This window comes from Pseudorca crassidens, chromosome 1 (assembly GCF_039906515.1).
Source record: "Pseudorca crassidens isolate mPseCra1 chromosome 1, mPseCra1.hap1, whole genome shotgun sequence".
Classification (NCBI taxonomy): Eukaryota; Metazoa; Chordata; class Mammalia; order Artiodactyla; family Delphinidae; genus Pseudorca; species Pseudorca crassidens.
Genome location: NC_090296.1, coordinates 4,901,987 through 4,926,435, shown reverse-complemented (window position 1 = coordinate 4,926,435; position 24,449 = coordinate 4,901,987). Strand labels below are relative to the sequence as shown.

Here is a 24,449-nt window from a genome sequence, read left to right as displayed (position 1 = left end):
GTTTTTTGGTTAGTTCTTTTGTATTTTCTATATAGATGACCATTTCATGTGTTAATAAAGACAGTTTTATTTCTTTTTTCACTAATAGTATACTTTTTATTTCCTTTTATTCTCTTGTTATGTTAGCTATAACTTCCAGTACAATGTAGAAAAGAAGTGTTGAGAGGGAACATCCTTGCATTGGTACTGATATTGGTGGGAAAGCTTCAAATTTTACATCATTAGGTATGATATTATCTATAGGTTTTTTTGTAAATATTCTTTCTCAAGTTGAGGAAATTCCTCTGTATTCCTAGTTTACTGAGAGTTTTTTTTTCTCATGAATTGCTGTTGTATTTTATCAGATGCTTTTTCTGCATCTATTGATATGATCATGTGAGTATTCTCCTTTAGCCTTTTGATGTGATAGATTACACTAATTGACTTTTGAATACTGAACAAGCCTTGCATAGTGGGATAAATTCCAGTTGATCATATTGTATTTCTTTTTATACATTGTTGGATTCAATTTGCTAATATTTTGTTGAGGATTTTTGCACCTATGTTCATGAGAGATATTGTTCTGTAGTTTTTCTGTATTTTTATTAGGGTAATGCTGGCTTCATAGAATGGGTTATGAAGTGTCTTCTCAGCTTGTATCTTCTTAAAAAGGCTTTAACAATCTACAGATTCAGTGCTATCCCTAACAAACTACAACTGGCATTTTTCACAGAACTAGAACAAAAAATTTCACAATTTGTATGGAAACACAAAAGACCCCCAACAGCCAAAGCAATCTTGAGAAAGAAAAACGGGGCTGGAGGAATCAGGCTCCCTGACTTCAGACTATACTACAAAGCTACAGTAATCAAGATAGTATGGGCTTCCCGGGTGGCGCAGTGGTTGAGAGTCTGCCTGCGAATGCAGGGGACACGGGTTCGTGCCCCAGTCCAGGAAGATCCCACATGCTGCGGAGCAGCTGGACCCGTGAGCCATGGCTGCTGAGCCTGCGCATCCAGAGCCTGTGCTCTGCAACGGGAGAGGCCACAGCAGTGAGAGGCCCACATACCACAAAAAAAAAGGTAGTATGGTACTGGCACAGAAACAGAAATATAGATCAATGGTATAGGATAGGAAGCCCAGAGATAAACCCACGCACACATGGTCAACTAATCTATGACAATGGAGGCAAGAATATACAGTGGAGAAAAGACAGCCCTTCAATAAGTGGTGCTGGGAAAACTGGACAACTACATGTAAAAGTATGAAATTAGAACACTCCCTAACACCATACACAAAAATAAACTCAAAATGGATTAAAGACCTAAATATAAGGCCAGACACCATCAAACTCTTAGAGGGAAACATAGGCAGAACACTCTATGACATAAATCACAGCAAGATCCTTTTTGACCCACCTCCTAGAGAAATGGAAATAAAAACAAAAATAAACAAATGGGACCTAATGAAACTTAAAAGCTTTTGCACAGCAAATGAAACCATAAACAAGACGAAAAGACAACCCTCAGAAAGGGAGAAAATATTTGCAAATGAAGCAACTGACAAAGGATTAATCTCCAAAATTTACAAGCAGCTCATGCAGCTCAATATCAAGAAAACAAACAACCCAATCCAAAACTGGGCAGAAGAGCTAAGTAGACATTTCTCCAAAGAAGTTATACAGATTGCCAACAAACACATGAAAGAATGCTTAACATCATTAATCATTAGAGAAATGCAAATCAAAACTACAAGATATCATCTCACACTGGTCAGAATGGCCATCATCAAAAAATCTACAAACAATAAATGCTGGAGAGGGTGTGGAGAAAAGGGAGCCCTCTTGCACTTTTGGTGGGATTGTAAATTGATACAGCCACTATGGAGAACAGTATGGAGGTTCCTTAAAAAACTACAAATAGAACTACCATACGACCCAGCAATCCCACTACTGGGCATATACCCTGAGAAAACCATAATTCAAAAAGAGTCATGTACCAAAATGTTCATTGCAGCTCTATTTACAATAGCCAGGACATGGAAACAACCTAAGTGTCCATCAACAGAAGAATGGATAAAGAAAATGTGGCACATATATACAATGGAATATTACTCAGCCATCAAAAGAAACGAAATTGAGTTATTTGTAGTGAGGTGAATGGACCTAGAGTCTGTCATACAGAGTGAAGTAAGTCAGAAACAGAAAAACAAATACCGTATGCTAACACATATATATGGAATCTAAGAAAAAACAGGAAAAAAATGGTCACGAAGACCCTAGGGTTAAGACGGGAATAAAGACACAGACCTACTAGATCATGGACTTGAGGTTATGGGGAGGGGGAAGGGTAAGCTGGGACAAAGTGAGAGAGTTGCATGCACATATATACACTACCAAACGTAAAATAGATAGCTAGTGGGAAGCAGCCGCATAGCACAGGGAGATCAGCTAGGTGGTTTGTGACCACCTAGAGGGCTGGGATAGGGAGGGTAGGAGGGAGGGAAATGCAAGAGCGAAGAGATATGGGGACATATTTATATGTATAACTGATTCACTTTGTTATACAGCAGAAACCAACACACCATTGTAAAGCAATTATACCCCAATAAAGATGTTAAATAAATAAATAAATAAATAAGTCTTTAAGAGAACTGTTATAATTTTTTCCTTAAATATTTGGTAAAATTCACCAGACAACCCACCTGGGTGTGGTGCTGTCTGTTTTGGAAGGTTATTAATCATAGACCTATTTCTTTAATGGATGTAGGCCTATTCATATTGTCTATTTCTTCTTGTTTGGATTTTAGCAAATTGTGTCTTTTGAGGAACTAGTCTATTTCATCTAGGTTATCAAATTTGTGGGCATGGATTTCACAGCATTCTGTGACCTTTCTTCTAATGTCCCAGGGATCTGTAGTGCTTTCTCCTTAGACTTTCTATAATAGTAATTTGTGTCCTCTCATTTTTTTTCTTAGCCTGGCTAGTAGCTTACTGTTTTTATTGATCTTTTAAAATAAACAGCTTTTTGTTTCATTGATTTTTCTCTGTTGATTCTCTGTTTTCAGTTTCATTGATTCTGCTTTAATTTTTATTATGTCTTTTTTTCTGCTTACTCTGGATTTAGTTTGTTCTTTTCCTAGTTTTCTAAGGCAGAAACTTAGATTACTGATTTTACATATTTCTTTTTTTCTTTAAATAAAAATTGTATATATTTAAGATGTACAACATGATGTTTTGATGTACATATATATAGAGAGAAATAATTACCACAGACAAGCTAATTAACATCTTCATCTCACACACTTTTATATTTTGCTTTTTTGTTTTTGTGATAAGAGCATCTGAAACTACTCTCTTAACAAATTTCCAGTATACAATATATTTATTAACTATGGTCACCGTGCTGTACATTAGATTTCTGGAACTTACCTACCTTACATAATAGCAGATTTGTACCTTAGACCAACATCTTTCTATTTCCTCCACCTCCCTGCTTCTGGTAACCAGTAGTCTAGTCTCTGATTCTGTGAATTCATCTTTTTTAGATTCCATGTGTCAGATCATTCAGGATTTTTCTTTCTGTATCTGGCTTATTTCACTTAGCATAATGTCCTCCATGTTCATCCATGTTGTTGCAAAAGACAGGATGTCCTCCTTTAAGGCTGAAAAATATTACACTGTATATATATACCACAATTTCTTTATCCATTCATCTGTCAGCAAACACTTAGGTCTTCTTTTCTAATGTATGCATTCAATGCTATAAATTGCCCTCCAAGTACTGTTTTTGCTGCATCCATTTTTTTGTTTTTTTGGTGTTTTTGAAACAGGAGACGTTAACATAAATGAACGAGAAGCTCATTGAATGAGAAGCAGTTATGGACATATGTTGATGACAGGTCATATAAAAAACATTAGGATTGAACAGATTGTGTTCTCTAAATTTTATTAACAGCCCAAACATGATCTAGTCTGTTATGTCTGTGACTAACAAGTGGATAGACAGATGTTTGTATCATTCAGGATTTATTCCTAGTGTCTTTGCATTCATAGATATTGATGTATTATTATAATTGAATGCGTAAATAAAATCCTATCTTAATTGTTTAAAATAAGAGAAAGCACAGATCATTGGAAGACCATGTTTTATGAGACAATGATAATTATTAGTTTGGGTTTTTGCTACAGATGTTTATAGAAAGAAAAAATTCCTAGCCTACTCCCATTTTTGATAAGGGACATATAATTCATTGCATATAATAATATTTCTGTTCTGGATTACTGGCTGGTTTACCATTTTGACTTTTTTCATATAATAAGCATATAATTTAATCATTCCATGTGTAGTTAAGTAAATAAATAAATGAACATATAAAATTGAATCAAGCAGAGTCATCACTGAGAATGTGAAATAAGAATTTTTAAAAATGAGATTATGGGTTCTTTCCTTTTCTGTTTTTTTTAAACTGAAGTATAGTTGATATATAATATATAAATTACAGGGGTACAATATAGTGATTCACAATTTTTAAAGGTTATATACTCCATTTATAGTTATTATAAACTATTGACTATATTCCCCGTGTTATACAACACATCCTTGTAGCTTATTTTATACCTAATAGTTTGTACCTCATAATTCCTTACCCCTATATTTCCCCTCCCCCTTTTCTCTCCCCACTGATAACCACTAGTTTGTTCTCTGTATCTGCTAGTCTGCTTCTTTTTTGTTATATTCACTGTTTGTTGTATTTGTTAGATTCATACTTTCTTTCTCTGTCTGACTTCACTTAATATCAATATGATAATCTCTAGGTCCATCCATGTTGCTGCAAATAGCATTATTTCATTCTTTTTTATGGCTGAGTAGTATTCCATCACACACACACACACACCACATCTTCTTTATCCATTCATCTGTTCATGGACACTTAGGTTTCTTCCATATCTTGGCAATTGTAAATAATGCTGCTGTGAACATTTGGGTGCATGTATCTTTTCAAATTAGTGGGTTTTTTTCTGAATATATACCCAGGAGTGGAATTGCTGGATTATATGATAGTTCTATTTTTAGGTTTCTGAGAAACCTCCATACTGTTTTCCATGTTTTACATTCCTACCAACAGTATATGAGGGTTTCCTTTTCTCCACATCCTTGCCAACATTTGTTATTTGTGTTATGTTTCATGATGGCCATTCTGACAGGTGTGAGGTGGTATCTCACTGTGGTTTTGATTTGCATTTCCCTGATGGTTAGCGATGTTGAGTATCTTCTCATGTGCCTGTTGGCCGCCTGCTTTTCCTCTTTGGAAGAATGCTTATTCAGTTCTTCTGCTCATTTTTAATTTTTTTTTTTTATGTTGAGTTGTATGAGCTGTTTGTGTATGTTGGATATTAACCTCTTATTGGATTTAAAGGTACCCAAATAAAGATTTAAATGTACCTAATTCTGCAAAAGTAGCATCCATTAAAATTATCTTTTATTCTGTTAAAACTGTTAAACTATAAAGATATATATATATATATATATACTTTTTTTTTTTTTTGTGGTACGCGGGCCTCTCACTGTTGTGGCCTCTCCCGTTGTGGAGCACAGGCTCTGGACGCGCAGGCCCAGTGGCCATGGCTCACGGGCCCAGCCGCTCCGCGGCATGTGGGATCTTTCCGGACCGGGGCACGAACCCGTGTCCCCTGCATCGGCAAGCGGACTCTCAACCACTGCGCCACCAGGGAAGCCCCCTATAAAGATATTTTTGATAAATATCTTTCTTATTCTTATGTGTGAATTCAACAGTGGCTATAACTAAAAGTATCTAAAAGTAAAAGTCGAATACTGGATTAATTAAAAAGGACCGAAGTTTATAACTCCCTAGCTCCAAGTAACTAAAATACGCTTAAATTCTAGTTTAATTCTCCTTCTTCCTCCACAGAATGACCACAGGACAGCACACTTATTCATTTTCTAAGAAGCAAAATCTTGGCAGTTAGCTCTGTGAGTTAAGAACCTAGAGAAAAATAAGTAAGAATTGAAGTTCCTATCCTTGGGTAGGATGATTTGTTCACAAATACTTAGTGGTATTTCAAAAGAATCAATGTGTATAAAGGAAATAAAAATCCCAAATATGGACCAATGATGGCAATATGTTATGAATCAAAAATTATGTTTAGTCTAATTCAGCAGTCTAATTCAGTAGTCGTTTCATTCATTTTTAGAACTACTTAATATTACATTTTATGTTCCTCCACAAATGACTTAAACATTTCCATATCGGTATAGCACTGGCTGGTAACTGTGTGGCAACCCACAAGCCCATGGAAGACTCTGTGTTTGAGAAGTGATTAAAGGTGGTGCTTTCATCACTTTTCATTGAACCATCATTAAAACATGGGCAAACTAAATAAAAGTAACACCCAGATGGACCAATGGTGAATGTGGATTTGGTATGAAGCATGGATGTTGATTGATCACACATGTTCTCTGAGGTCCATTATAAAAGATTTTGTTCCTGGAATTTTATGATTATATTGTTATTCATGGATCAATTAATAAGTAAATACAGAAAGAACAACGTGTCTGGATCGATGATGAGTTCCATGGGGTATCTGAAACAGGAGTTTTGATTAAATCCATATGCAATTCTGAGGTCCATTGCAAAGAGGCACATGGTTAAATTATTCCCTCTGTGGGAAATGAGCACATGGTACCTTGTGTTTGTACTTTTGTGGTTCTTGGGGATGGATTGTATTTTTATTATAAAGTTGAGCCATAAATAAGTGAAATGTATCAATGAATTTAAAAATATAATAAGTCATGTACCTATTATTAAGGAATGTAACGAAACATGGATTGTTATTAAAATCTAGCTGAGACTCTGACTCTTTACTATACATTAATAGTAGAGACTGTTACTGCTCTGGAAAGTGGTATATGTATGGTCATTTGTATATAACAGTTTTTGTTCTGTGGTGGTGGTGGGTTGCTGACTGGTTGTGGTATTAAGGAAATGCAAATGCATTTACTTGTATAAATACTTGTTTAAATAACCACTTAATTGAGAGCCAGAGACCACTGATGAGAATGTTTTGTAAGACAACACTTCTAATTAATCCAATCCTGTTTTTCATTGATTTTTGTTAAAACAATAAAAAAAGAAGCAAGTCTGTTATTCTCAATGGCAATGACCATAGATAGACATAAATTTTGTTCAGTGTTCTTGTCTAGTGGATAAGATCACAGATACTGATATGCTTGTATAAGAGAAAGAAGGTATAATTTTATATCTTAATCTATTTTTTAGGAAGTCAGCAAACCACAGACCAATTCAGAACACATGTTTTGATATCAGGATACTGACTCATTTTGTTTTCTGAGTCAGATATTCTAGGAAAAATTCTAAGCTCTTCTATTCTTTGAAAGGTACACCTGAACTTTTCCAAGTTCCAGTAATTTGATTCTGGGTTAGTGTCTAACCATTTTGAGTTTTCTTTAGAAAAATAAAGACATGATAATATTATTCTTTGAAAAATAAAATGAATCAGTAGGTGAATGAATCCATAAGTCCATATAGTGGAGGATTGGTGAGATGGTACCATGAAACATATTAAATATGTCCAATTCTGCAGAAGTCCAATAAGATGATCTTGGCTCTTCCTATGTAAGTAGCAGGTAAAGTCAGATATCTGTAATTGTAGTTTTAATTTTGTGTTGAACAATGAATTCGGTGGTATTCATATAATTTAATAGTAAAATGTAAGTAAATAAAAGAGTGCCATTCTTAGGAAAATGATGAGAACGTGTTATAGCAATTTGAAAAAAGCTAACTCTATAGTTTTTGATAATAGGCTCTTATTTTTCTTTATAGAATGAACACCACACATCTGATTTAATCATTCTCTAAAGGTGAAGACCCTTACTTCTGAGACTAAGGAGCTTAAAGACCGAAATAAGGAAACATCAATGTTGGTGTTCTAAGCTCCAATGGCGGTTATTAATGGGATCCCACTAAATTATTTCAATAAAATAAATAGTTAAATAGTACATGAAATTAAGAAATGCCAGTTACCAGCTCATGATTGGAATGTGTCATAAACTAACATTTATGATTAATTTGACCCGGCCCAACTAAGGACCGTTACTAAAGTGATGGAGGGCATTTCACGTATTTTCAGAGCAGTTTAACTTCCTACTTAATATTCTTGCCACATTTGCTGAATCCATTTCTTCATTGATTAAGATCTCAGTTGTTAACTCTTTGAGGCTGGAGTACTTTGGAAGATGGCAGATGTCATTTTTGTCAGTTGTGGGCTAAGATGATAGGTCTGTGGTTGTTGATTACACTAGCTTTAATGTAAGGACGAATCAAGTGAAAGAGTAGCAGGTGGGCACTAATCTTAAGTAAGGGATTGATATGAAGCAAGCATGTTGATTAATCCCTACATGTAAAACAGAGCCTCACAGTGAAAAGTGACTGAGTCTATTCACTCTACATGAACAGGGGCAACGAACAGATCTTGGTTGTATTTAAGGCTTTTGTTCTTAGTTTTGCGTCACCGAAGGTAATTGATTGTATAATTATTCGTGAATTCATGAACGAGTGAATCAGTTCAAGAAGGCATAAGTGGATGAAGAAATAGAAAGACATGCCTGGGTCGATGATGGGTATTGGGGGAGGTATCTGAGTCAATAACTTTGATTAAGTGCTCTGTGTAACTTTGAGGTCCACTATGGAAAGAGAACTAGTAAATATTCTCTGTAGACATTAACTAGTAGTAGAAGTTAGGAAAAGGCAATAAACTTGTTCCTGGGCTTTTGTGGTTCATGGATACGGATTGTATTATTGCAAGTGAATCAGTGCATGAATGAAGAAAGAAATGTACATCTGAAAAACGAAGAGATTTGCTCATGGAGCAATCAGTAGAGTGCAATAAAATAAGTATTAATATTAATACAGTTCTGAAGTAGAATGAACAGGTTTAGTCTGCAATCCTCTTTCACATGGAGCATATGAGTATCTGTGGTCAGGAGGCAATGTTTTGAGTTTTGGTAGTTTGCTATTTTTTAATTAGGAAAAGGAAAAGTGTTTGCATCAGTCAAAAATCTATTAAATAACCATGTACTTAACAGATGTTTATATTCGTGGATATCTGTAATCATTACAGATCTTAATCTTGGGCTAAGTGGTGAAGTTAATAATGTTTATTATATTATTCATAACTAAGAATTCAGTACTGGATTAGTAAAAAAATTACATTTTTGAGCCAAAGTTTATTGTTATCTAGTTCTGCCTGGCTAACAATAATTAAAAAATTGAAATCTAGTCTAAATCTGCTTTTTTCCTCCCCAGAGTGAACACAGGACAGCTGATTTAATCATTTAATAAAGAATTGTTATCGCAAGCAAGGAGCATAAAGTCTAATATAAGTAAGTCCCTTGGTTCACATTCTTTGTTTGAATGGTTTATTCATGAGTGTTAGCTGAAGAATTCCAAAGTAATAATTATGTACTACATACATGAAATATATAAAATACTTCAAGTATGGACCAATGATGGGAATGTGTTACAAACTCCAAATTATGTTTAATCTAAATCAGCACAACTGAGGTCATTTTAAAAGCAGATAGAAGTTATTTAATTTATTCTCCTAGCTGTTTAATATTATTTTCTATTTTCTACCATGGTTGATTTCACCATTTGCATATGGGTAGAGGGGCTGATAACTCTTTGTGGGCAGCCCAGAGGTGATTCAGATGGTGGTTTCATTGTTTTTCATGGAACCATCTTTGACATACAGATGAATTAAATAAAAGAGGGCCACACAGGAAGCAATGCTGAATGTGGGTTTGATACAAAGCCAGGATGTTGATCCATCCACACGTGCAGGTTTGAGTTCCATTATAGAAGAAATGTCGTTTATTAGCTCTATAGGGTGAGAGCCTAAAATTCAAGGATCTTGTTTTTGGAATTCTGTGATTGTATTATTTGTGCATCAGAAAATTAATCAATAAATGAAAAAAATTTTTCTAGCAAGGACCAGTGATGAATCTCATGGGGTTTGTGAAACAAGAATTTTGATTAAGCCCATCTGCAACTCTGAGGTCCATAACGAAGAGACATCTCATTATTTTCTTTGTGGGAAATGAGTGTACAAGCACCTTATTCTCAGGCTTTTTGGTTTGGGGTATGAATAGCATTATTAGAACAAATTTAGCCTATGAATAAAGAAATATATCAGTGAATGAGGAATAAGAGAGATATATGTGTAGTACTTTTTAAGGCATGCAATGAAACATTGATAATTACGAAAACAATTTTGAGATTTTTAGTCCCAGTAAATTAATAGTCAAGGCTCTTATCATTTTTGTAAGGAGCATATGGTCATTTGCACACAAAACTCAATGTTTTTGTTTTGTGTGGAGACGAGTTGCCAATCGATCATTTTATTAAGGAAAGAGAAATACATTTACATAAATAGTTGATTGAATAAACTGTGTAATTGGGAGGGAAGGCATTGAATGATGATGAGACTCTTTTATTCAGCCACATTTGTGATTAATTCAATCTTTTTATGCAATTTTATGTTGCATACAAACAAACTTAAATTAAAGGAACCAGTTTGCTATTCTTTTGGGTAATGACATTAGGACAAATGTAAATATTATTCAATTGGGTAATGACATTAGGACAAATGTAAATATTATTCAAGGTGCTTATCCAGTGTCGGTGGGTCACAGATATTGAAGTTTAATTATAAGTGAACAAATGTATACATTTGTATCTCAATCAATTTTTCAAAAAAGTCAGTCAATATTACCTCAATGGAAAGCATGCAATTGGATGTAAAGATTGTGATTCATCATGTTTTACACAACTGATGTCCGCAGGAAGATAAAGAGTCACAGGCCTTTCCAACGGTGTACATAGACATTTGTAAATAATAGTGTTTCAGTTCTGTTTTGATGATTGTTTAAGCTTTTTGGAATTCTTTTAGAAAAATAAAGGGATGGTCTTATTATTCCATGAGTAATTAAATAAAGGAATTAGTGAGTGAATTAGTAAATATATTAAGTAGGGTAAAGCTTGGACTATTGGTGAGATTGTGCCATGAGTTGAATCTCCCATGTATCCAATGCCACACAAATAAAGTTCAATAAAAAAGATGATCTTGGCTCTTCGTGGGTAGTCAGTAGAGAGACATATTCTTGTTTTTTTTTTTTTTTTTTTTTTTTGCGGTACGTGGGCCTCTCACTGTTGTGGCCTCTCCCATTGCAGAGCGCAGGCTCTGGACGCGCAGGCCCAGTGGCCGTGGCCCACGGGCCCAGCCGCTCCGCGGCACGTGGGATCTTCCCGGACCGGGGCACGAACCCGTGTCCCCTGCATCGACAGGCGGACTCTCAACCACTGCACCACCAGGGAAGCCCCGAGACATATTCTTAATAATTATAGTTATTTTTCTTCTGTTTACTGCTAGATCCAGTGGTGTTCATTGTATTATTTAAAATTAAGAATTGCACAAGTTAATAAATATGAAGTAGAGCTCTCTCTTTCCAAATGTTGAGAATAGAATGCAAACCAAGGATTATTGTTACCTGATTACTGATGTTTAAAAATGGGTAATTGTAGATTGATTCTTTTTAAAATTTGCTTTTTACTGCTCAGAATGAACAACTCTACCGTATTTGATTATTAGCCCATGGCAAAGATCTTGAGTTTTACCTCTTTGGATAAAGAGAGAAGAGATCTGTGTAAGTAATAAAGTTCATGTTCTACTTGGGGGTCTCGGTCATGGGTATCCACTGAGATGTTTTGAGGGAATAAATGGCTGCATACACAAACAATTCAAGGTGGATGACCAATGATTAAAGTGTGTTAGGAATTCAGAATTATGATCACTCCGTTTCAGCATTTCAGCATGACTGAATTTATTAGGACAACAAGATGAAAGGCATTTCACTCACTTTCAGAAAATTTTAATATTCCATTTAATTTTTTTCCCACAGTGGATATAAACTTCTCCATTGGTATTGTTATAGACCATGAACCCACTGAGGAGGAGAATATACAAAAATGGAAAATTTTGCATTTTTCTTAGTTGTGGTATAAAATGGAAGTTCATTGTTCATCTTTAAAATATGGATGTTAAGTGAAAGAGGTCCAAGCATGGACGAATGGCTAATATGGAACTGATATGATGCAAGGAAATGGATTCACTCCTATTTTCAATGCTGGGCTGCATTGCACGAAGAGAGCTACTTCTCTAGCTCTGTAGGAAGTGAATGTTCACAGACATATTCATATCTTCAAGGATCTTGGTTTTATTTTCCTAATTAATGGACATTGACTGTATTATTATTAATGAATCAATGAATAAGTCAAGAACAATATATCAAACAAAGGCACAGAATACCAAGTCTGGATCAATGATGAGTATGCGTGGGGCATCTGAATAACATTTTGATTAAACCCAGTCTGTAACTCTGAGGTCCGTTGCATCTTTGGGAAATGTGCTTACGAAGTCAGAAATATTCAAGGATTGTGTTCTTGACCTTTTGTTGTTTATGAATATGGATTGTATTATTGTAAGTAAATAAATGTATGAATAAATAAAGTATAAATAAAGAGGAGGGCTACACCTTGTCCAATTATGAAAGGAGCTTATGAACCAAAAATGATTGTTAATACATTTCTGAAAATTTGAGTTCAATAAAATAGACCAAGGCTACTCCTCCTTTGGGAGCATAGATATATGTGAACATCAGTGTTGTTCTTGGTTGGTGGTGAGCTTCTGGTTGTATGTCTTATTTTAAGAATATTTACATAACTGTACAATAATAATAATAAATATATTCAATAGTAATATAACAAATCATGATAAACATTAATATAACATATTTAATAAGTAGTAGTTTAATATAATCAATAATGAAAAAATAAAATACAAATGATTAGATAGTTATTGAAACATACAAAAGGTCTAAGCATGAGAATATACTAATTATGAATCCTCTTGTGTTCATTGATTTTTATTTTTAAAAAAGTAAATGCACGTTGTTGATGATTTTTGTGAGTAATCATCAAATGGATAGATTTAGTGTCTCTCAGTGCTTTTGTCAAGTGTTCTTAGGCTTCACCAATATTGGTGCTGTTATTATAAGTGAGTAAAAGCATAATTTCATATCTCAATCTATTATTTAAAAGAGTACAAACTGTGGGCCCGTTAGGAGCATATGTAATATGTGAAGGAGCATGATTAATCCTGTTTTATTGCCTAGAAATCCACTTAAATAAAAAAGATCTGAGCCCCTCCATCTTTAAGGAAGGATCACATAGACCCCACTCTCTAAACACATCTTGCTGTTAACGTTTAAATTCAAACAGCCAAAAATAAAAATTTAGTTCCGTAGTAACACTAGGCACATTTCAAGCTATAAGTGGCCAGTGGCTACCATTTTGGTCATTGCTGATAGAGAAAGTTGCATGGAATAGTATTTAGTTTTGAATAGCAGATGGCTCTATCAGTTTGTATTTCCTTTCAAAAAAAAAGTCTAGATAATTAAATTATGCTTAGAATTATTAAATAAATGAGTGAATAAACTAATCAATAAGTACATAGTTAAAGTATATGGCACCAAGGGGTCAGATTGTGTTTTGAAATAAGAATTTAAATTTATCACATTTTGCAAAAGTTTTCCCCATTAAAAAAATTATGTGGCCTTTTTGCGATTATGTAGGGGTATAGACAAATATTAATAATAGTTATAGTCCTTATATTGGGTGATAGATTAAAACACCTTCATAAAAACATTTAAGAAGTCTTTATTATTTTATTTCACACTAAAAATTAAGTCAATAGATGAAACGGATACCACTGTTGGATGGATTGATGAAAATGTGACACAAACCAATGTTTCTGGTTACTAGTAATGCAGAACTAACTTCTATTTTAAAAATCTAAGTTTACACTTTTCATTCTTTTAAAAATCTGCCTTTTCCTTCTGAATGAACACTCCACATTGGATTCAGTCGTTGTCCAATGATGAAGACCTTAGCTGTTACTTCTGTAGGTAAGGAGCAATGTAAGTAACAATCAAAGTTTCTGTGTTTTGTTCGTATGGTTTGTTCATGTGTGGTCACTGAGGTAGTTCAAGAGAACAAAAGGCTGTATACATAAAAACCAAATCCAAGAACACCAAGTAGGGACCAATAGTGAAGAATGTGTTATGGGCCAAGGAGTAGAATGAACACATTTCAGCACCTCTGAGATTCATTTTTAAAAAAAATGAAAGGTATTTAATTCATTTTCAGAACCATTTGCTATTTCATATTATTTCTGCACTGCAGTTGGTTTAAGCATTTCCATATTGTTAGAGATCCAGCCTATTAATTGTTTAGAGGAAGCTCTTAGAAGGTGGAACTTACTGTGTGTGTTCTAGATGTAGGGCACCATTGTGGTTTTTGGATGTTCACTACAGCATGTTTAAAATTGGGTGAATTAAATGAACATGGCCCAATCATGGGTCATTTTTTGTGATGGTACTGAGATGAAGCAAGGCTACCCTTAGATCTAGTCTGAAAGCTCTGTCAGAAATCAGTCTAGAGACAATTATCATAGTTATATCAAGGATCCTGTTCTTGGGAGTCTGTGACTCATGGGAAAATGAAGGTATAAATAACAAAGAAAAAGAGTGCCAAGCCTGGACCGATGATGAGATTGGAGGGTGTCTGAATCAAAACTTTTGATTAAAGCCATCTGTAACTCTGAGGTCCATCATTTAAAAGTGGCCTTCTCTTTTTTTTCCTTTATGGAAATGAGTGTAGAGCAGAAGTTCAGAATATTCAGGTGTCTTGATGACAGGCGTCCACACCTTCTGGGTATAGATTGATTTTCATAAATAAATCAATGCATGAATAAATGAAGAAATGTAAAGATGGGTAAATGTAAAAGAAGCTGGGCCTGGACCAGTTATGAGAGTATGTAATGAAACATGGATTATTGTTATATGTTTCTGTAGCACTAAATTCCAGTGAAATATATACATAAAGGCTGTTTGCCTTCTTTTGGAAGGAATATGTATACAGATGTATGTAAGATTCAGAATTATTGTTTGATGTAGGTGGTTGTTTGCTGGTTGGTTGTTTTTACTTAGAGAAGGGAAAAATTACATAAATAAATGCTTGTTAAATAATTATTTAATTGAAAAAAGAATGAGCAAAGCTCATCTTCAGAATGTGCCTTATGAGAAGAGTTATTATTAATCCAACTCTGTTCACTGAGTTTTATTAAAAATAATAAAAGAATCTAGTTTTCAAACCTCTGTGTAGTGAAATAGACATATGGAGATAATAAATATTATTCAAGTTTCCTATCTAATGTTAGTTAATTCCTAGATATCGATGTATTCTTACATGTAAGTAGATGAAGTCCTAATCACAGTCAATAGTCTAAAAGGAGGAAAACATGGCTCAGTAAGAAGCAAGAATAATGACTAATCTTTATGTATACTACTAATCCTCTCTTCCTAGTTTAGGTATGAACATATAGACATGTACATGAAGATCATTTCTGTTCTGGGTTTTTCATGGGTTTATCACTTTGTGTGTGCGTGTGTTTGTATATTTGAATATATGATCAAGTATTCCATGAATAATTCCATAAATGAATAAATAAAACAATGAACAATTGAATTAATATATGAGTAGGGTCAAGCATAGACCTTGGTGAGACTATGCCATAAATCACAGATTTTAAATTCAACCATTTCTACACAAATTGAGACCATTAAAAAAAGATTATCTAGGTTCTTACCTATGTGGGTAGGGGTCTATAGACAGATATGAGCAATAGTCATAGTTCTTATTTTTGAGTGATGAATTCAACAGTGTTCATTATATTATTTATAAGTAATAGTTAAATCAAGTAATAAAAAGGAGTGCTGTTCTCAGGTCAGTGATGAAAATGACACTTGAATCAACTTAATGATTAACCTAGTACCACGCAACTAATGTCCTTTTAAATCAATCTAATTCTGGACTGTTCATTCTTTTGATCATTGGCATTTGACTCCACAGGATGAAGACCATGGCTGCTTTCATCAGTCTGTTTTGAGGAAGATCTTGACTGTTACCTTTGTGGGTAAGGATTCTAATGACTAAACTAAAATAATAATAGTCAAAAGATCTTGTCAAAAGATCTTGGAGTGAATTTTTCATTAGTGTTTGTTGAATTATTTAGATTAGGAAGATGCAAGAGAGCTGGAAGGGGAAGCATAGAAAACAAGGATGATAATTGATCCATACATACCTCAATGAGGGCCACTACAAAAAGAGATCTCATCTATTGAGAAAGATCTAGTTTATGGGAAAAGAGCCTATACACAGATGTTGGTCATATTCAAGGGTCTTGTTCTTGGCTTTTTTTAAATTCATGGATATTGATGTTATTACTGTTGGTGGATCAATGAGCAAAGGTATAAATGAACAAAAAGATTGCTTAGCCTGGATCGATGATGAGTACCCTGGGGTGTCTGAAGTCAAGGACTTTGATTAAACCCTATAACTCTGAGGTCCATTACAAAAAGATTCATTCCTCTTTATCTCTACAGGAAATGAACTTGTTCAAGGAGTTAAAAATATTCAAGAGTTTGTTCTTGTGCTTGGGTTTCTGAGTATTGTATTTTCAGTAACTCAATGCATGAATAAATCAAGAAAGTATACATGAATAAGGACAAAATGGTTTATTCCTGGTCCAAATATGGGAGAATGTAATGTAATATATGTAATATAAAAATCATTATTAATACATTTCTGAAGCACTGAGTTCTAGTAAAATAAATTGATTGAAGCTGACCATTTTGAGTAAGAGCATCTCGATAAATGGGTGTAAGAGCTCATGCTGTTTTTCTGGGTTGGGTTGTTGGTTTTTGTTTTATTAAGAGAAGGGCAAAACATTTACTTAATTATTGATTAAATAACTACATAATTGAGAGTGGGCTTATACTTGGACCTATGTTGAGAATGTCACATGACAAGTTATGATTAATTCAATGATCTACTTTTTAATTAAAAAAAGAACAAGAAAAAAATTATCTGATCTTTTTTCTGTGCCTAGTGAGCATATGCACAGGCATTAATATTGTTCTGTTTCTGTGGAGTCACAAGTATTAATGTTATTATTATAAATATATCAAGGAATAAGTTAATATTTTAATCAGTTCCTTGAAAGAAGGTAACGCATGACCCAGTGAGGACCATGTGTTATGAAACAAGGAGAGTGATTAATCCAGTTCTAACGGTTGCTCTCTAGGTAAAAAAAGTAGACCTAAGCTCTTAATTTTTGAAATGGTCAATATATTTAGAGAGGATTTCTCTTCCTGGCTTGTTGGTGCAATTACTTTAAAAAAATGGAAGATAAAATGACTCCATGTATAGCTATATACATACATACATATATGAAGATGGGACAAGCATGGACAATTGCTGAGAATGTGCTCGAATCTAAGACTCAGATTAACCGATTCTCTCCAAGAAAGGTTCATTTAGAAAGTTGTTGTAGCTCTTACCTGACTGGGTAGGGGACACACATAGTTCTTATTCTTTTGTCTGGTGTTGCTTTCAGAGGTGTTCATTATATTCGTTACATTTAATACTTGATTCAATCAATCAAGCAATATACCATGGAGAGTTTTAATATACAACAAGCACTTAAGGTTTATTCCTCATCAGTTGTTGACTTGAAGTCAACTAGAAAAATCTGAATCTAGCTTTTCCTATCTATCTATCTATCTATCTATCTATCTATCTATCTACCTAATCTAATCTGTCTATTTTCATATTTGCTTTGTACTCTACAGAATGGATGCACAACGATTCAATTAAGGACTATAGAAACTTACGTAAGTAGCAGTCAAAGTAATTGCTTCTGGTTTGGTGGTTTGTCATGGGTGTTAACTCTGTTATTGGAAGGGAATAAATGGCTACATGTACAAATTAAATGAATGGAGATCATGTGTGGGCCAATTCAGTACATCTGTGGTCAATTAAGGAGAAAAAAGAAAGACCATTTTATTTATTTTCACAGTTAATTATTCAATTAATTAATTAATGTACAATGTATTGTCAATTTTAATTTGAGTCACAGTTGATTTAAACCTCCCTCTATAAAGACATGGTTTTGTCACATTCAAACAGTAAAATGGGGTCAATATAAAGTATTGTATTAATTAATCTATATAGAAAACATTGTGGCCAATTAATGAAATATATATATATTGTCAGTGGGAAGTAATTCTATAGAGAAATGTTAGAGATATTCAAGGATCTTGTTTCAAGTTTTTATGACCTCCAGGCATTTATTTTATTATTATTAGTGAATTGATGACTTAATCAATAAAAACATGCAGACATGATTGAAGGTAATGAGGGCCAATCCTGGACCAATGGTGATGCTGGTGGGGTGTGAGTCATGGATGATGAGTACTTGTCTGGAACTCTGAGGTCCAACCCAGTAAGAAATCTAATCTATACCATACGTCCGTTAGAAATTATCCTGTGGACATGTGTTAGTAATGTTCAAGGATCTTGTTCTTAGTTTTTGTTATGGAATTTGACTCTGTTATTACAGGTGGATCAATGAAAGAATCAATCAGTAAATACAGTTGACCCTTGAACAACGTGGTGTAACCCCACGCAGTCGAAAGTCCTTGTAAGGCTATCTCTGCTTTAGAAGCAAAGGAATTGATAAATGACTCACCCAAGGCCAGGAATCATAAATAGTTTGGATAGAATCAGGACTCAAACCCTGGTTCTTTTGATACCGCATGTTGTGATCTCTAATCAAACACAAATTTTTCCCACACTTAGTTAATTTAAAGATCCCTAAAATGAAAATACAGGTACTATATTTATTGAAAAAAATCCATGTAAAAATGGACCCATGCAGTTCAAACCCGTGTTGTTCAAGGGTCAACTGTATACAAATAAATAAAGAGGGTGAAGCATTATCCAATTATGATAATGTCATGAAGTAAGAGAATCTGTTAATATATGTTAAAAACACTGATTCAATTAAGAAGGACATGATTTTATGATATTTCTTTGGCTAATGGTTCTATAGAAAGTACAAGTAATAATTATTATTCCTATTCTGGCTCAGTGGCAAGTTTGATGTTTTTTTGAGGGAAATATCAATAAATATTACCCCCAATTAATGAATACCTAAATTACTGATGTAATCAAAGGTGAAATACAAGGATCAATGAAGATAATATCTCAGTTTTTTTTTTTTAATCTTCTCTGCTTTGTACTTCTTAGAGTGGGCGCACCAAGCCAACTTAAACGTCTTGCATGATCGTGAGCTCTAAGTGTAAGAAATAGTCAAAGTTCTTGTCTTGTTTTTGGTGGTTTGTTTAGGACGTTAACTGTAATATTAAAAAATAGTTAAATATAATAAAAAAGGCCAGGCATGGCCCCCTAATAAATACGGAACTGACATGAAACATTACATTGATGAATCAATATTTGCAACCACGTAGGTGATTAGCGAAATGTAAATTCAAGGAGGCAAATGATTCTATAGAGAGATGTTAGAGATTCTTTTTTCTTTGAATTTTATTTAATTAATTTTTTATACAGCAGGTTCTTATTAGTTGTCTATTTTATACATATTAGTGTATACATGTCAATCCCAATCTCCCAGTTCATCCCCCCCACCCCCACCCCACCCCCGCGCTTTCCCCCCTTGGTGTCCATATGTTTGTAGAGATTCTCGAAGGTCTTATTTTCAAGTTTTTTTTGACTCATAGATATTTATTTTACAATTGTTGCTTTATCGATAAGTTAATCAGTAAAGAAATGTAGAAGTGAATGAAGAAAAAGTGGGCTGAGCCTGGACCAATGATGACCACTGGTAGTGTATGAGTCATGGATGGTGAATACTATGTGTCCAGAACTCTGAGGTCCAACACAATAGGAGATCTAGTCTATTTCCTCTGTTGGAAATTACCATACTCACAGATGTTAGTAATATACAAGGATTGTGTTCTTGGTTTTTGTGTTCAAGAACTTTGATTTTATTAGTATAAACAGATAAATGAAAGAGTCACTCAATATAAACAAATAAATATGAATAAGTGAAGCACTGTAAATTATGAAAGTTAATAAATCCCTAAGAGGCTGAATAGCTGAAATGTGGAGAGCAAAGTCAATGCAGATAAGGTCTCAGTGTTTAAAAATCACCTTCTGTGCTTTGTACTTCTCAGCATGGATACATTGGAGCTGATTTAAGGATTCATCTAAGGTCACAAGATGTCTGATTGTCTCTGTGTTTGGCACATAGAAACAAATGTGAGTTTTTATGGGTAAACACTCTATTTGAAAAGTATGAAATATAAGCAAAGAATGCCAGACATGGTCCATTGATTAATAATGCAGCATTATATTGATTCATTCCTATATGAAATTTTGAGGGTGATTAATGAAAGAGATATATGAGTGTAGTAAACGATTCTATAGACAGAAGTTAAACGATTCAAGGCCTATGTTCTAGGTTTTTTGTGCTTCATAGGTATCCATTTTATTCCTATTAGAGAATTTGTTGAATTAATTACTAAACAAAGGTAGATGAGAGTGGGGAAGAAAAGAGGCCAAGCCTGGAGCAATGATGACCACTGGTGGCATATGCATCGTGGATGATGAATACGTGTCTGGAACTCTGAGGTCCAACATAAAAAAGAAATCTAGTTTATTGCCTCTGTTGGAAATGATCCTATAGACAGATTTAGGATTTATTTTATAAAGCTCATGCTCAGGGGTCTTTGTGTTTATGGATTTTGATTCTATTATAATAAATGAATCAATAAAGAATCAATGTACAGATGTAAATGAATAAGATGAAGAGGGTGAAGCATCGTCCAATTATGAAGAAATTTAAGGCTAGAGATAATATTAATAAATATGGAAACACTAAGTCAGTTAAGAAATAAATGGTTCAAGGGTGTTTCCTCTAGCTAAGGATATTATAGATAATATAAATAATGGCCAGTATTTACTCTGGGTTAGTAGAAAGTTCAATGTGGTTTGTTTTCTTAGGAAAAAGTTATATATTACCCAATTCATATATAACATAATCACTGAAAATTAATGTAGATACAAAGATCAGTAGAGGAAACATCTCAATCATGTTATCATCTACTCTGCATTCTGTGCTTTAGAATGGACACGCTTTAGCTGATTTAAACATATGTCTTGGTCAACAGTCTCTGAATTTGCCTGTACATGGAAACCAACGTGAGTAATAGTCAGTGGTCTCATCTTACCGTGGGTAATTTGTTTAGGGTATTCTTTGAAATATTAAAAAAAATATTCACTATAAGAAAAAATACTAACCATGGTCCAGTGATTAAATTGGAAATGTATGAATCATTCTGTTGATTAATCTATCTTTAGAATGATGAGGGTGATTAATGAAAGAAGTGTACTCAATTAGGCAGTGGTTCTAAAGAAAATTATAAAGATACTGAAGGCTCTTGTCCTTGAGCTTTTGTGACTCATAGGTATTTATTTAATTACCATCAGTAAATTGATAAATTAATCACTAAACAGAAGTAGATGGGAGGAAGAAAAAGAGTCGCAAAACTGGACCAATGATGACATCTGGTGGCGTAGGAGTCATATACGATGAATACCATGTGTCTGGAAGTCTGAGGTCCAACACAAAACAAAATCTATTCTGTTTCCTCTCTTGCAAATCATCCCTATAAACAAGGATATTGTTCTTCTAATTTTGGATCCATGAATTTCTATGTTATTAATATAAATAGATCAATGATACAACCAATAAACAAAGTATAACTAAATAAAAACAAGAATGAAGCCTTATCAACCATGAGTATATGTGGTGAGGCAAGAAGTACTATTAATATAAATTGAAGAAACTGATGCATATTAATAAATGGATGGACCAAGAGTGTTAGCTCTTTTTCTAAGGATCATGTCATTATATTCGTATTTATGCTTATATATGTGTATAAATCATGGAAAATAATAAATACCTTTGTGACTGAGTAAATGAAATGAGGAAAACAAGGACCAATTTAGAGAAAGTCTCAATTTTTTTCTATCATCTGCTCTGCTCTGTACTCCTCAGAATGGACGCACGCTAGTGGATTTAAGCATCTTTCATGGTCACGTGCTCTATAGACCAATGTGAGTAATGCAGTAAGCAAATTCATGTCTTTGAGAGCTTCTCTTTTTCCTCAGATATTCACTGTATTGTTAAAAGTGTGGAATAGAATTAATATTAGTAATAATGAGTTAATCAATGAACTTATGCAGATGAGAATGAAGAAATAGAGGCCCATGTATGGACCAATGATGATGACTGATATCATGTGAGTCATGGATGATGAATACTACATGTCTGAAACTCAGGTTCAGTAAATAAAAGAAATATAATCTGTTGCCTCTATTTGGTATTACACCATAGACAAATATTAGGAAAATAAAAGAGCAATTTTCTTGTTTTGTGTTCATGAATTTTGATTTTACTTTAAAAAAATAGCCCAAAGAAATAAGTGTAAGTATAAATAAGTTAAGATGAAGAGGTTGAAGCATATTCACTCTTAATATATGTGGTAAGGCAATAAAAACTATTAATATTGATTGAAAATACTGAAGTTCATTTGGAAATGTAAATGGTGCAAATGTCATACCTCTTTGGCTAAGAATGGTCTAGAAAATGAATAACAGTCGAAGTTCTTATTCTATGGTAGTACCAGGTTTGATATTGTTCTTTTTTCTAAAAGAAAAATAAGAAATATGACCTGAATTTATGATATTCCTAAATGACTGACTAGATGAAGGTGGAATGTGTGGATCAATAACGAGTATCTCAATGTTGTTATTATCTCTCCTGCTTTTTACGACTCAGAATGGATACACTGGAACCTATTTACGTATTTGGCCATGATCAGGACCTCCATGGATGGCCCTGTGTGTAAGATCATGAAGACCAATGTGAACAACAGATTCCTCTCATGGTTTAGGTGGTTTGTCTAGGATATTCAGTGTAATACTAAAAATTATTAAATATATTCAAAGATGGCCAAACATGGCTTAATGATTACCATGGAATTGACATGAAACTTTGTGTTGATTAATCGATATTTGCCACAATGAGGATGATTATTGAAATAAGTACATTCCATGAGGCAAAAGATTCTATAGGCAGAAGTTAGTATTTAAGATCTTGTCCTTGAGTTTTTTGACTCACAGATATTTATTTTATTATTATTAATGAATTAATAAAGTGATCAGTAAACAAATGTCGATGAGAATAAAGAAAAAGAGTCTAAGCTTGGACCATTGATGATGACTGATGGCATATGAGTCGTATATGATGAATACTGTGTGTCTGAAACTCTGAGGTCCAGCAAAAGAAATCTAGTCCATTTCCTCCGTTGGAAGTGTTCCTATAGACAGATGTCAGGAATATATAGGGACCTTGTTTTATTCTTTGTGGTTCACGAGTTTTTAAAAATATTATTATAAAATGTTACTGGCTGAATAAACAAGTATATAAGTGACTAAAGATGAAGAGGGTTAAGTACTGTTCATTACTTAAATACATAGTAAAGAGAAATAATATAAGTTAGAATGGATAATTAACAGATCAAGTATATTATGCATTTTTGAGTAAGGATGATATAGACAGTGATACGTAATAGTCAATTATTGATCTGAGTCTATTGCAAGCTTGATGTTTGTTTTATTAAGGAAAAAACAAATAAATATTACCATAAATTAATAAATACCTAAATGACTATGTATATGAATGGTGGAAAGTATGGATCAATGGAGAGAATATCAAACTTTTTATCACCTGCTCTGCTTGGTACTATTCAGGATTGATGCCCCAGCTGATTTCAGCTTCTGCTGTGATCAAGATTGTCCTATTGCCTCTGTATTAGAAAGAGACAAAGGTGAGTAATGGTCAAGTTTGTCATCTTAGATTGGGTCATTTGTTTAAAGGTATTCATTGAATTATTAAAAGTATTAAACATAATAAAAAAGTTAACTATGGCCCAATGATAAATATGATATGAAACATTATGTTGAGTCATCAGTATTGTGCACCATTGAGGTTGGTTAATAAAGAGAATCAGTCCATGTGTGAAATAGTTCTATAGATAGATGTTGGGAATATTCAAGGATCCTATTCTTGGATTTTGTGAATTATGTGTTTATTTTATGGTTATTAAGAAATTAATGATTTACTTGATAAATGAAGGAGGAAAAAGACAGCCAAACCTGAACCAATGAAGACAACTGGTGGTGTATGTGTTGTGGATGATGAATAATATGTGTCTGGAACTTTGAGGTCCAACACAAAACATAATTCATCAAATACCTGTGTTGGAAATGATCTTGTAGGCAGATATTAGAAATATACAGAGACCATGTTCTTACCCTGGATT

The 24,449-nt window shown here is 33.7% G+C and overlaps 12 non-coding genes and 1 pseudogene across 12 annotated transcripts; all 13 read left to right on the top strand.

Moving 5' to 3' along the window:
• The first annotated feature begins 6,555 nt into the window (after positions 1-6,555).
• LOC137207904 (small nucleolar RNA SNORD113/SNORD114 family) lies at positions 6,556-6,630 on the top strand. Its single transcript, XR_010935368.1, has one exon. It is a non-coding gene; the product is annotated as a small nucleolar RNA SNORD113/SNORD114 family (small nucleolar RNA).
• A 1,995-nt stretch (positions 6,631-8,625) lies between these two features.
• Positions 8,626-8,703, top strand: LOC137207926 (small nucleolar RNA SNORD113/SNORD114 family). Its single transcript, XR_010935373.1, has one exon. It is a non-coding gene; the product is annotated as a small nucleolar RNA SNORD113/SNORD114 family (small nucleolar RNA).
• Positions 8,704-10,007: 1,304 nt separating this feature from the next.
• LOC137207914 (small nucleolar RNA SNORD113/SNORD114 family) lies at positions 10,008-10,082 on the top strand. Its single transcript, XR_010935369.1, has one exon. It is a non-coding gene; the product is annotated as a small nucleolar RNA SNORD113/SNORD114 family (small nucleolar RNA).
• Positions 10,083-12,391: 2,309 nt separating this feature from the next.
• On the top strand, positions 12,392-12,466 carry LOC137207844 (small nucleolar RNA SNORD113/SNORD114 family). Its single transcript, XR_010935324.1, has one exon. It is a non-coding gene; the product is annotated as a small nucleolar RNA SNORD113/SNORD114 family (small nucleolar RNA).
• Positions 12,467-14,673: 2,207 nt separating this feature from the next.
• On the top strand, positions 14,674-14,747 carry LOC137207822 (small nucleolar RNA SNORD113/SNORD114 family). Its single transcript, XR_010935301.1, has one exon. It is a non-coding gene; the product is annotated as a small nucleolar RNA SNORD113/SNORD114 family (small nucleolar RNA).
• Positions 14,748-16,474: 1,727 nt separating this feature from the next.
• LOC137207865 (small nucleolar RNA SNORD113/SNORD114 family) lies at positions 16,475-16,547 on the top strand. The gene has a single exon (XR_010935340.1). It is a non-coding gene; the product is annotated as a small nucleolar RNA SNORD113/SNORD114 family (small nucleolar RNA).
• A 1,859-nt stretch (positions 16,548-18,406) lies between these two features.
• On the top strand, positions 18,407-18,477 carry LOC137207762 (small nucleolar RNA SNORD113/SNORD114 family; annotated as a pseudogene).
• A 1,385-nt stretch (positions 18,478-19,862) lies between these two features.
• LOC137207706 (small nucleolar RNA SNORD113/SNORD114 family) lies at positions 19,863-19,937 on the top strand. The gene has a single exon (XR_010935216.1). It is a non-coding gene; the product is annotated as a small nucleolar RNA SNORD113/SNORD114 family (small nucleolar RNA).
• Positions 19,938-20,625: 688 nt separating this feature from the next.
• LOC137207736 (small nucleolar RNA SNORD113/SNORD114 family) lies at positions 20,626-20,697 on the top strand. Its single transcript, XR_010935231.1, has one exon. It is a non-coding gene; the product is annotated as a small nucleolar RNA SNORD113/SNORD114 family (small nucleolar RNA).
• A 913-nt stretch (positions 20,698-21,610) lies between these two features.
• Positions 21,611-21,685, top strand: LOC137207699 (small nucleolar RNA SNORD113/SNORD114 family). The gene has a single exon (XR_010935211.1). It is a non-coding gene; the product is annotated as a small nucleolar RNA SNORD113/SNORD114 family (small nucleolar RNA).
• A 652-nt stretch (positions 21,686-22,337) lies between these two features.
• LOC137207808 (small nucleolar RNA SNORD113/SNORD114 family) lies at positions 22,338-22,410 on the top strand. The gene has a single exon (XR_010935264.1). It is a non-coding gene; the product is annotated as a small nucleolar RNA SNORD113/SNORD114 family (small nucleolar RNA).
• A 920-nt stretch (positions 22,411-23,330) lies between these two features.
• LOC137207711 (small nucleolar RNA SNORD113/SNORD114 family) lies at positions 23,331-23,405 on the top strand. The gene has a single exon (XR_010935217.1). It is a non-coding gene; the product is annotated as a small nucleolar RNA SNORD113/SNORD114 family (small nucleolar RNA).
• An 878-nt stretch (positions 23,406-24,283) lies between these two features.
• LOC137207766 (small nucleolar RNA SNORD113/SNORD114 family) lies at positions 24,284-24,358 on the top strand. Its single transcript, XR_010935240.1, has one exon. It is a non-coding gene; the product is annotated as a small nucleolar RNA SNORD113/SNORD114 family (small nucleolar RNA).
• Positions 24,359-24,449: the final 91 nt, after the last annotated feature.